This window comes from Parasteatoda tepidariorum, chromosome 3 (assembly GCF_043381705.1).
Source record: "Parasteatoda tepidariorum isolate YZ-2023 chromosome 3, CAS_Ptep_4.0, whole genome shotgun sequence".
In the NCBI taxonomy this organism is placed as follows: Eukaryota; Metazoa; Arthropoda; class Arachnida; order Araneae; family Theridiidae; genus Parasteatoda; species Parasteatoda tepidariorum.
This window is the reverse complement of record NC_092206.1, coordinates 77,857,625-77,871,767: the sequence shown is the minus strand read 5'-3', so window position 1 is coordinate 77,871,767 and position 14,143 is coordinate 77,857,625. Positions and strand designations below refer to the sequence as shown.

Sequence of the window (14,143 nt, the reverse complement as noted above, 5' to 3'; positions counted from 1 at the left end):
AACATTTACATAACAATATTTTAAAACCGACCCAATTCTGAGTTTATGTTTACGACTATCAATGGTCAATTCTGCGGCCTTGTAATTTTGAATCTAACTCAGAAGACAAAGAAACTTCTGGATCAAGCATCGGGAACAAACTAGCAGTCGTAGAGGCCTTTTTGGTGCAACTAACCAACATTTGCGTTACATGGCGGGGAAAACGACGAAAGCCTCCCATTGTTAACTCGACTACAAAAGGGATTCTAACCCATGACTTGTCAACCAATGAGGATATTTTATGTCAGCACTGAAGTTGGTGCCAGCAGGAAGCAGAATATTTGACCTGCTACAGCTGAGATTCGAACCTAGGGCACCTCATTGGGACACGAACGCTCTATCCACTGAGCCACCACGACTCCTAACATGTGTCAAAATACATTATGATAAAAATATTTCTTAATGAAACAGCCTACAGCAGATATGGCGAACCTATGACATGCTTACCAATACATGGCAGAGTGACATGTGAAATGCATTTCAGTTTCGCGCAATATTTTCAAATTACTGGTTCAGAGCCACAAATCGTAGATGTTAATTGCTTTAAAATTTTGAGGAAAATTTCATAGAATTCTAAAAATTATTTAGCACTATTTCTCGTAATCTAATAAAGCGACCCCTTTATTTTTTACCTCTTTTGAAAGATATTGTGCTGCGAAATAATACTAAATCATGAAAGGTTCAAAACAAAATCAAGAAAACGAAAATCACGATTTTAACTTAAAATCCAAGATGAGGAGTTAGTTATTAATAATTATATAAATTAGCTAATATAAATTAGTTACACAAATGTAATTTTATTGGTTTGAAAGCAAAGCAGTGGCTTAAAGATTATTTCTTAAAAAGAACTGTAACAAGTGGTACACTGGACATCTGAAAATAATAAACCGTAATTTAACTGACACACTAATCGAAAAAGTTTTACCTATCTCTGACCTAATAGCACTTTGTAAGGAAGTCATCTATTTGGATACCCCTATAACGCTGAAGTTACCCTAATTATCCATTTTCAGTCTGTACCATCATTAAATTATATTAGCATATCATATTAAAATAATAAATAAACATATGATTCCAGATGAAATAAAGCAAAGCAAAGCAAAGAATAAAATAAAGCACCAATTAAATTAATAAATTATTTACATACAATGTCAATAAATCGAACTGCTTTAAACGGAACTTAAATAATTCCAAAAGTAAGTAATAAAATAAAGTACCAATAATAAAGCAAACAACATTCAATTAATAAGCAGAATTTACATACAATGTTTTTAAATCGAACTTAATAGGAATGGTGGCGAATATGGATAAAATTTACCAAGAATATCTCACTGAAAAGCTATTAAACCACACATTGCAGAAATTAAATCAACCAATAAATGATTTGACAAGACAACTATCCGTATGGCGATATAGAAAAATGTAAAGCAATTAAACTTCAATTATTAAAAACATTTTTGAGCTTTATTATTAAATTAGAATTGACTAAGGAATGGCTTTTGAAATTATATTTTTTTAAACTTATTAATTTCCTAAAGGAATGAAGATATTAAAGGAAATCAAATAATTCCAGAAGTATGTAATAAAATAAAAGCACCAATAATAAAGCAAACAACAATCAATTAATAAACAGTATTTACATACAATGTCTCTAAATCGAACTTACTAGGAATGATGGCGAATATGGATAAAATTTAAGAAGAACATTTAACTAAAAATCTATTAAACTAAAAAAAAATTTTCTCTTTTAACTATCTTTTTTTTCTTCCTTAAACTATCTTTTAATGAACTAAATCTATATCACTTAGACAAAGATTTGTCAAAACAACTGCAAGAAGAAAACGTAGAATCGATTTCTAGAAGAATTACACAAAGTAAAACCAACAGTTGTTATAAAAGCCATGTAGAAAGATATAAAGCCATTAATATTAAGTTATTAAAAAATATTTACGATCAAAATTACATTTAAACTTGGAAACAAATAATAAATTCTTTAATTGATTGATTTCCTAAAAAAATGAAGATATTAAAGAAAGTCAGATAATTCCAGAAGTACGTGATAAAATAAAAGCACCAATAAAACTAACAACTAAGTAATGTTTACAACATACAATATCACTAAATCGAACTTACTAGAAATGCAGATAAAATTTACCGAAAATGTTTCACTGAAAAGCTATTAAACCAAACATATTAGAAAAAGTCTATGGTCCAAATCTGTATCACAAAATAAATGGTTTGACATAAGTCAACTGCAGCACGACAACGTAAGGTAAGTTAGAGAAAGTGAAATTCCAAGCTGTTGGAAATGGCAATATAGGAAGTTATAAGTTCTCGGAAAATCCCATTTGATTGATGCAGCTGAAGACTATTATGTTTATTCAGGATAACTACAGGTGATCCTAAGGATCAAATAATATTAGTCTTTTTTTTTTTCTTTCTTTTAAAATATTTCATTTATTTGCAATCGAATAACTTCCTTAAAAAATAGAGATAATAACGGAATAAAAGTCACTAACCGATTAAAAAGGTCACATCATAGGAAAATCACACCTCTTGAAGTTAGTGAAAAGATTTTTTTTTTTTTTTAAATGTTTATTTTTCTTCTATTTATTTAATATTTTTTTTAGAAACTAAGTCCTAAGCTTAATTGTTAATTTCTCGAGATTAAAGAAATGATTATTAAATATAGCGAAATATATCCTAGAAAGGAAAGAAAAAAAAACTTCATTCTTTTGAAATGACTTTAATAAGGAAATACAATATTTTTAAAACACATCACAGCAAAAATATACACAAATATAAACTTTTAAAGATTGAAAATAAGAGGAAATTTCTTCTTAGTACACTGAAAAAAATTACGGAAAAAGTACCGCAACTCCAGGCACCGGTACGGAGCCCGGAGTTACAGGTTACGGAGCAAAACAGGAGTTACAGGTTACGGAGCAAAACAATCTGATAAATTGTATTTTTACAGTAATAATTACCGTAAAATCACTGAATCACTCTAACTAAATAAATATTAGTGTTTCGAAAATAAAGTTTCTTTTCTGCAATAATATTCTAGTCAGAAAAACTTGGGGAAAAAATCAAGAAGTGTTAAATTTAAAGAATTGATTCTTATAGACTACATAAAAAATAAACTAAAAAATAACTAAGTACTTCAGACTAAGGATGAAATTACGATTTAAAACAATAGGAAATAAAACAACACTCCGAACCTGTCCTCCGGAAGTAGGTCATATTAACTGGGTAGTTCACATCTTTTTAAAATGTGGGCATTTCTATTCTTTTCTTCAAATATCATATGAAGTAAACGTGGTTTCTATTTACGTTTTTTCTCTTTCCCTCTTTCTGTGTTTACTTTATTTATTTTATTTTATTAATTTATTTTTGGAAGCGATGGGAAAAACTAAAAAGCAGCCGGGTTTGATTACAGAAGATGCTATTAAAATTAATTTTAAAAAAAAAATTTGAATGACGGAAAGAGGTAAGTCCGAGGAGCAAAATTAAAACATTTCCCTGCGGCAAAAAAAATTAATTTATCCAGCATATAAAACTATTTTACCAAAATATTTTATAAGTATAACTACTTATACAGCACCGTATACAACTTAAAAACTGCACTTTGGGAAAATGAGATCGATTATTTAAGCAAAATATTGATTTTGTAAAATATAATAAGGATTATGTTAGGAATTAATTCTTTTTGGTGGCGTCAATTCGTCGCCAATCAAATAATATTTTATTTCAGTTGTTCTCGATACACTCATGCCCGAAGGAGCACGTCTTGAAAGCTCCTATTTCTCATATTTTGTTTTCAGTCTAAATATTATTTTTTTCATTGTTATGTTTGTTAATAAATATAGAAGCACATATTAATTGTTTATTCATTAACCAGGGCATCAAATGGTAGAGATATACGCATATCCCGAATATCGAAATAGATTTTCTATCAGATTACAATGCAGCAATATAAATGGTTTAATGATGATTTTCATTTAACTAATTTTGAACAAATATGTTTTTACGCATTTCACTTACGTTAATTACATGCTGAATGCTTTGAAAAATATAGGAAAAAAAGGTTTCACGTAAATCCATACAATTTTAACGTTTTTAAGAAAACAAACGATACATGATTTGATAATCACAACCAAACAACAAAAATCGGTAAATCGGTAGGTAAATATTTTTTGTACTACTCACATTAAAAAGATTACACCATTTATAGCTTTATATTAACTATTTATCATAATCATTCGACGATTTTTTTTTAATCATTAGATGAGAAAAGGCAATAATTACTAGTATTGCATCGAAAATAATTAATAACTATCAGAAAAGAAACAATTTAACACACAACGCGGGCCTAACATGGTCCACAATTAAAACGATTAAAAAATATTAAATATTTATCTTACATCTAATTCGCAACAAAATCGTCCAGTTAGGAAAACTTTTCTTTTGATTTCTAACGATTGGTACGGTATGAGTAGTAATATAGACAATGCTAAAAAATTACTTACATGCTATTTGAAATTCTTTTTATCCAGAGTTAATATTAAAAAGTCATTTCCGCTAATGTTCTAGAGATCTAAATCATACTGCAATCATTTAGAAAAACATCCGGTACTGATGTTATTGATATAGAAATGCCAAATGACTTCGATATCTTCATATAGATATGGAAATGCGGGCGACATGACGACTTGGTTGGCGTAATCCAATGCCATTTATTATACAAAGCTGACTTTGGCAAACATTCTATTCTGTTAAATTACTTTTATTCATTAATACGCCTTTAATCCCATTTTCTTTTACCCACAAGTACCCACGTTACATTCTAAGAATTATTCTACGTGCTAATAATAATGTAGGTCGAAAACTCGACTGGAAAATTTAAAATCTTTGATGAAGTTTACTTACTTCGATTAAAATAACTTTTCTGAAATTTAAGGAACGATACTTAAAACGCAAAAATTTTAAATTATTAGACATTTTTAAAACTAAGTATTCATGCAATTTTAAAAATTACCTTTTAAATGCAAGCCAACTAATAAATAAATAAACGATGCATTTTCTTCCTGACTATACAACTATAAAATGCGACAACAATTTTCTTCGACAACTATAAAATGCCCTTGCAACATAATCAACTGAAACTTGATGAGTGCTATGATGTATGTCTTAAGTTTCCATATTCTCATTTATGCAAAATTTAGGAACCCTTTGCTGCTCCATAATTTTTTTTATCTTTGATGGTACATTATTACGAACACGATATGATTTATTTTGTAACTCGAAAATATTTTATAGTTGCAAAGGGAACAATATTTTTGTAAGCAAACGATTTTATAAATAAAGCTTTTTCACAATCGTTTTCTAATTTTTACTATCAAATCCATTTTGAAATTACTAAAATATAAATTATTAGTCATTAAAGAAATTTAATTGAAAACAAATTTTTTAACTGTAAAATATTTTATAAAATTTGAAATATCTCATAAAATATCTTACAGTAAGATAAAAAAAGCTCTTAATTTTGTGATCAAATCATTACATAAATGGCGCTTTTTCGCAATCGTTTGCAAATTTCAAATTTCACACTTATATTGTGAAGCAATGTAAGACACGTCAAAACACTTCTTAGGTAATTGGTAATTAATAATTCCATAGCAATGATGTGTAACTTGATAAATTAAAAAGCTAATTTTAACATATCTCACAGATTTAGGGTCGCATTTTCGGAAAAAGAAAGCAGGAAAAAAAAGATAGTCATCCGAAACTGCTATGAATTATGAGTTTTTTATATCTATCGATAACAATTTAACTGTTTTCCTTAGCGTAATTAGTACCCTATCAATTAAACAAATACAAAAAAATAGGTAATTACTGAATAAGAAAAAAATATCTGAAGTTAAATTTAAATTACAGTATATTTTTAACTTCCTAGAGAGGAGGGAATAATTTTATTATTGTAATTTATTGTATACATATAGAAGAAAAAAAATTATTAGATAATTTTTCATTTGACCATTTAAGAAATATACAAAAGTACACTTTTAAGATAACATAGTTATTAAAATTAGCAAAACTATTCTGAGTTAAGAAATTTTAAAAAAAAACTTAAAAGTAAACGTGCAAAACTTTTTAAGATGAAATCCATAAATAAAAATTTATTAATCATAATAATAATGAGTAAGAACGAGGAAAATTTTTTTGAAATTTTTAAACCTAATAAAGCCATTTCAGGCAAACAATTTTAAACTCTTCAACAAATAAAAACTAGTTACCTCAAGTTTCTTCAGACAAACATGGTGTTGATGCCAAATTTCCGGACAGAGCAGTTCGTCGCATCTTATCATATTTATATTAAAGACTCATACAAAACCCTAAATTTTTCTAACCCTGCATAAGTCATTGATAAATAATGATTGTCATGCCAAGTAATTGAAGTATTATTCCAGGAAAAAGCAGAAAAATTGTTTGCAATAAAATGCACTATAAATTCAACCATCATCAAATAATATATAAAAAGGAAAAACAATTATAAAAAAAAATTATCAAACTGAGGATTATTGAATATATGCTTACCTTACAGGAAAACAGAAATTCAACGAATATTTACAAACTACAAAGCATAGCACAGCAGTAAATGAACCTTTACTTAGAAATATGCATAACAAAACTTAAAAATAACTATAAAAAAATTTCACTTATGATTTATTGAACTAGAAATCTTATTGAACGCTGAACTAAAAAGAACTACATAAATTAAACAATTGCACTACTACGTCGATACTCAAGTCCTAGCATAGGCAAACTAGGTCAGTAAATAAGTTATATTTAATCAAAATTATTTTCGAAATTTGTTGAATTTTTTAAAAAACAGGTAGGGTAATAAAAAATAATGAGAGGACAAATTTCTATGTTATTTAAAAATAAAATAACAACAGGAATAATCTAAAGGTAAACAATCAAATTCAAAATATTATTTTATAAGATTAATGATCCTTGGTGAATAATACGTCGAAGGATGCGAAAAACATTTCGTCTGTTTTGAAACAATGTTATAAAGCATTAAGAGATGAAAATAAATATTGAGTCACATGATAAGTGTTTTTGTCGTTTTTTTGTCCTGTGGATCTTGATACTATGATTTTCTCATAATGGCATTTTTAATAGAACATCTACTCAAATCCTGCAGAGGCTGGGAAATTTATAATAAGTTGTGCACCGACTTATCTTGTTGAAGAATGAGTTGGTGATAAGAAAGACAACAGAGATAAGACAGACTAAGCCGGAAATCGATTACTTAAAATGATTTCTGGACTAGATCTAAGATGAAATGTAATTATCAACACACCTTCCACTTAACAAACAATATAGTAAATAAATAGATACCACTTGGAACAAAATATTGAAAATTATATTGTAACATATAAATAAATTTTCTCTTAACGGTTACAGAGGTCATTTTCTTTTAACGGTATGGGGTCACTTTGGGAGGGATTTAGGTTCGTAAACAAACCCTCTACAGCATTTTTAGAGAAAAAATGGACCTTTCCAAAATATTTTATCGTAAAAACAGAGCTTAGATGTTCTATCTTAATTATGATCAGCTCTCCACAACTTTTTTTTAAATGAAGAAAAGGGGAGAAAAAGAACTATTACAAAAAGCTTGAATAAATTACTGGATTTTGTGATTTTTCAAAAGATCAGTATGCTATGACCCTATTTCTGTATCTTAGTTACCAGGGGTCTGTCCAGACCTGTTTGTGAAAGGTCCGTTTTTTGTCAAATTGTGAAAAAAATTACTCACTTTCTTTCAACCAGGGTCCTGTGTTATGAATTTGTGCAAATAGGGTCCGGTTATTGCAAAAAACTTTTTCAAGGAGTTTTTAAATTGCTAATAGGTACAAAAATTATGCTCAGCACTGTAAAATTATAATTTAAAAAATTAAATTTTCAAAAATAAACAGCAATTGTTGCTTCTAAATTAGAGACGCAACATACAATTATTTGGTATTTAGCCTATACTGCTGAATGCAGAATATTAATTTCGGACGAATAATGGAAGAATCGTCTGCGGAAGACAAAACCTAATTCGTTTACATCCATCTTTCTTGTTTTCTGCCCTGGGAAGGGTTTATTCAATTAACAAAGCAATACTGAAGATAAACAAATTTGTGAAGGGTCCGATTAAAAGATAAATTATTTTGTGAAGGGTCCGTTTTTAAGTTAAAATATTTTGTGAAGGGTCAGTTTTTATGAAAAGATATTTTGTGAAAGATCCGTTCTATTCACAATTTCACAAAAACAAATCTTTCACAAAAGGTTTGTAACAACCTCTATGCCAGATTGTGCTCATTAGTTCAAACCCTTAGTTCAATATAACTATGATAATTAAATTTTTTTTAGCAAAACATTTAATCGTTGCTTTTTTTCTTCTTTTTGATGTTTTGAATTAAAGCATATTTTAATCACTAATTTTTATTTTCACATAAGATTCAATAACATCCGCTAATGTTGTCCTACGCCCGCCATACATATTAAAGATATCTTCCTTGCTTTAAAAAAATATAAATAAATATAAATTAATTAATAAACATAAATTGCGACACAAGCTGCTAATGTCACAACAAAGTGAAGACTATTTGAAGAAAAAAATTTTAAGATTAAATAAAATACGTTATTATCCTTTTAGGCCTAAATGAGATATTTTTATATGAAATTAAAAGTTAGTTCCAATAAAATATGTCTTCGTGGGTCATAATTGTAGAGAAATAACATTTCTGTGAATATAGTTTTAAAACACAATCGAAAAATCTTCACAAGTTTCTCGTATTTAATGAAGATAAGTAGATGAAAGTCATTATATTCTCTAAGTGACTATGCATAGCCCTTGGCGAACAAAGAACACGGTAGGTATTCTTTGGTCAAGGCATAGCCATTACGAATAATAAATAACAAAACGCAACCATCATCAATAAAATACACTTATGTTTATAAAAACGGTATAAGTAAAAATTAATAAAATTTTAAGTGTGCTTACATAAACGCATTAGTTTCAATAAACAAAATTAAATGTTGTTAAACATGAAAGGCGTGTTTTGTACCCCAGATGCATTTTTTTTTATGAATTGTCAACAACAGAACGAGTCAAACAATTCTCATTGGGCGAGATGATTCATTATATACAATAAACAAACATACAGTAGAAATTTCCAGAAACATGAACTATTCAGAATTATTATTCAACCATTAAAAAAAATCAGATGTAATTATAAATATATAATCAGAAAAACCAATCAAACAATTATACATAGATGGGATGATTTACTATTATAAACAAACAGATCGTATCAAATAAATAATGAACTATTCCAGAAATTATAATGAAGTAATATTATTATAAAAAGGAAAGAGAAAATATTAAAATTTCAACTAAGATTACAAGACGGAAACAGGTTGCAAACAATAAAGCAGGCAATTTCGAACAATGGCAAGAGATACCGTTGTAAAATTTGTTCCAAGCAATGTTATGTTTATGCTCGCTTAAATGAATGAAAGTGATGAGAAAAAATTGTCTAAGTGAAACATATAGTAATTTTGTAAAACACTACAAAATTTATTATCCTATCTTCACTCATTTAATATCAGTCAAAATAGTCGTTCATCAATAATACATTAATAGTCGTCTGCGGAGCCTCACAACATCTTCACTAGAACACTGAGCAATTTTTATATCATAATTTTTTTCATTGTTGGTGAATATGAATCTGCGAAACCATATGACTTTAAATAGAAGGCAAAAGTAAAAAGAATTTCTATCAGAACGAACTTAATTCCTTGAATGTCTTTTTCAGTAAAACTATCTGCTCTTAGCACAGCANCGTGGTAATAAATTAAAGTCTACTGTTTTGCCTGATAGCAACGATGCCTATGATTCTACTAGATTAAGAATATCAGAACCAATATGACATGATTTAACAAATAAATCATTGATTCAACTAGATTAAGAATATCAGAACCAATATGACATGATTTAACGAATAAATCATTGATTCAACTAGATTAAGAATATCAGAACCAATATGACAGGATATCACGAATAAACCAATGATTCAACTAGATTACGAATATCAGAACCAATATGACATGATATAACGAGTAAACCAATGATTCAACTAGATTAAGAATATCAGAACTAATATGACATAACGAATAAACCAATGATTCAACTAGATTAAGAACTCAGAACCAATATGACAGGATATAACGAATAAACCAATGATTCAACTAGATTAAGAATATCAGAACAAATATGACATGATATAACGAGTAAACCAATGACTCAACAAGATTATGAATAAGAACCAATATGACATAAAGAATAAACATATAATTCAACTAGATTAAAAATATCAGAACAAACTGACATACATGATATAACGAATACACCAATAATTCAACTAGATTAAGAATATCAGAACCAATATGACATGATATAACGAATAAGCTAATCAGCGCAGTGATTCGAATCTTGATCAGTATCAAAATCAAGCGCTCTATTTTACGAGCTATCTCTATCTCATAAAATAATTTTAAAAAAATTCCATTTTTAATTAATGTGACGAAAAGTGTTGTAATAATTAAATATTACGTACATATTCGAAGCTTTAAAATGGTACTACTGATTTAAGTTTGTAAATTGCAGTGTACTTTGTTACCCAATAAAAGACATATTTTTATTTAAGCATATTTTAAATTATTGAATAATTTAGTAATGCTATATTTTATCTGGTGAAACGCAAGAACCACGAAGGAAATTTTGTTGTTATTTGTGGGAACTGTATGTCTTTTTGATAAGCCTAATTTTCTTTTATAAACTTCTAAATGATCGCAACAAATCACGCAGTAAAGCTAATTGAAGGCTTGCTCAATCGATCTGTAACATCTTCCGCGAAAAACAACTGACCAAACAAAGTAGACGGGGAAAAAAATATGGCCTAAATATAACGTTCTAGTTTTACCTTCTACAATAACACAGCACTTAGGCCAATATCATTTTTATAACCTCTATGGTTCATAACATTTTACAATAACTTCCATGAAATAAAGGTAGATAAAAAATAAAAACAAAGCTGTCTGCAACCTTGAGTATTGAATTCCATTGTCATTTAAATCGTTAAAAAATACGTCATTAAAACCATAATTTCCTTGTGTGGACAATAGGTTTTTGACAAGCAAAATATATTCTCGGAACATACAGTTGAAAAGGAGGATGAAATACATAATCATTCTAAATCGAAAAGTTAAGATATTTAAAGTTAATTTGTACTTGGAATGGGATATTATGTCATGAAATTAATTTTTTTATCTCACTTATATTTACTATCATATAAATGAAAGTTAAGAGTTTATTTTATTTATTTACGAACGAACTTACCATTTATGGGGAAGGTAAAAGTACTTAAATAAAAAAAATAGGCAATTTCATGTGAATAGTATGTAATCAGTGTACCTATATAGTTATCAGTTAATTATCAGAACTAACACTGATATCATCTTAAAGCTCGATGTAATAAAGATACTTTATGAATTTTAAAGTAGAGTTACGTAGGAAAAAATTAAATATTTTTCCAATTGTTGAAAATGAACAACGAATTTCAAAATTGTTCCTGGACTTTTTCATTAATAGTTATTAAACAGTTATTATAATTTTCAGTTATTTTGGTAAATTTGTTATAATTTATATTACATACATTTATTATAATTTATATTACATGCAGCTATTATAATTTTCTTTTTATTGCGTTGTTATTGAACTATTGTAATCACAATTTGTAATATGAAAGCGAAAAGCTTGTTTTAAATTTCATTATCGAAAAACTAAATTTGTACTAGCGTAAATAAATAAGGGTTTGTCTTAAAACTGGAAAAAAAAGAAAATGTTTCAAAATGTATGGAGTCGTTCAAATGTTGAAAAACATGCGAAAATAATTCAAAAGGATTACATAAATAATCCCAAAAAAGTAAAGCAGTATGATATTTATGCTAAGATATTGCTTGATTAAAAAATTTCATTGATTTATAAAATATGCAGATGGTAATAAAATTCGATATGATTCAAGCGTTCAAAAATAGGCTCCCTTTATCAAGACTTGCCAGACGTGAATAAGTGAATCGTATGTGATTTGAAATATAAAAAGTAAAGTTGACAACGAAAAATAAAAAAGTTTCTCACCTTAATTTGTATTTTTCGTTGGCAGCTTTAAATAGAAATGTTTCACAATTTTATTAGCCGTTTTTCGTTGGAAACTTTACGTTTTACATTTCAAATCACCTTTGTTTCTAGTCATTCACGTCTAGTAAGTCTTGGGAATGAACGCCTATTTTGGAGCGCTTGAAACATGTCAACTCTAATTTCCATCTGCATATTTTTAAAGTCAATTGAGTTTTCTAATCAAGTAATTAAAAAAGATGTAAAAAATCTGAAAATTGCCTTTTTTCGTAGTTTTCCTAAAGTTAGAAATTCCGTAGTCGAAATTAAAATCTTTAGTATTAGGCAACCAACAATATTAGTACTCAAAAACTAGAAATTTATCCTAAAGAAATTGCGAGTTTAAATCAATAACGGTGAAATGTCCCTAAAATTTAAATGCAAAATATCTATTTTGCCTTATTTTCAAATTATATTTTTAAAAAGCAAGCGCAATTGTTTCCTACAATTTTCGAGAAATATTACTAAGAAAAAAATATCACGAACTACCCATAATACAGAATGGAATCTTAAGGAAGGGGGGGGGGAATTAAACGGCATGAGCGATGAGGAAGTGCAAAAGCACCTGTTTTCCTGCAAACATTGCACGCGATGACGCAGCTGCAATAAACAATCAAACAAAATCAAGGATCTACCTTTTGTACCACTCGGTTCGTTGAACGTGATTTTTTATTTGCATTTATGTTTCAAATGTGCCTTTTATTTATTTATTTTGTTCATTTAATTAAGTTGGGGAAAAAAATATGCAAACCACTTAGATGACTCAACAATATTTAAAAACAAATTTTATTAAATGGGCAACTTGGATTTTGCGTGTGAAGAACATACGCATTAAATTTTTAAAAATTTACTACTTAAATTACTCTAAATCTAAAGAGCTATTATTAAGTTATTGTATTGTAATAGTATAATTATTATTATTGAGTAACAATGATTGTTACTGCAAGTTCAATTGACAATAGCATGGGAAAAGATCTGTGTTTTATTTTATTTATTTATTTTTTGCTTTGTTTAAATAGTCAAATAATTTTTATCTAATATTAAAACAAGTATCAGAATCCTGTTAATAAAGTTCAAATAAATAGTTTTTGCCTTTTAGCTTATTACTTTTATTTTTCTTTTCTATGTAACTTTTTTTATCATACAACCTACATCCTAAATTAAAACAAGTATTAAAATACTGTTAATAAAGATTAGACAAATTACTTCTTATCTTACATTAAAACGAATTATTAGAATCCTGTCTATGAAGATGTCCTGTTACAATGACTTTTAATTAATAACATTTTTCTCATTACTTTATTTTATCTTATAACTTTTCATCTTACTTTAAAACAAGTATTAGAATCCTATTAAATAAGTTTAAATAAATAATTCTTGACTTTTAGCTTATTATTTTTATTTTAATTTTCTAATAACTTTTTTTATTATATAACTTTTATATTATATTAAAACAAGTATCAGAATACTGTTAATATAACAATTAGATAAATTACTTTTAAATTTTATTTAACTTCAAAACGATTATTATAATTCTGTTTATAAAGTTAAGATGACTTTAATCTAAAAATACTTTTCTTATTACTTTATTTAATCCTATAACTTTTTATCTTACTTTAAAACAAGTATTAGAATCCTATTAAATAAGTTTAAATAAATAATTCTTGACTTTTAGCTTATTATTTTTATTTTAATTTTCTAAGAACTTCTTTTATTATATAACTTTTATATTATATTAAAACAAGTATCAGAATACTGTTAATAAAACAATTAGATAAATTACTTTTAAATTTTATTTAACTTCAAAACGATTAT

At 27.3% G+C, this 14,143-nt stretch overlaps 1 protein-coding gene across 3 annotated transcripts in view; it reads right to left on the bottom strand.

The window, feature by feature from the left end:
- The window catches only part of LOC107451770 (DBB domain-containing protein stumps), a 56,810-nt gene that overhangs the window by 20,377 nt on the left and 22,290 nt on the right, over positions 1-14,143 (bottom strand). The window contains exon 1 of one of the 3 annotated variants that reach the window (XM_071178871.1): positions 6,637-7,095. The exons of 1 other annotated variant lie outside the window; for it this stretch is intronic. The gene's annotated coding sequence lies outside the window, so the exon portion shown is untranslated. Of the gene's footprint in view, positions 1-2,172; positions 2,306-6,636; positions 7,096-14,143 lie in introns of those variants that run through there. One more of the 3 variants, XM_071178870.1, reaches the window with a different exon arrangement.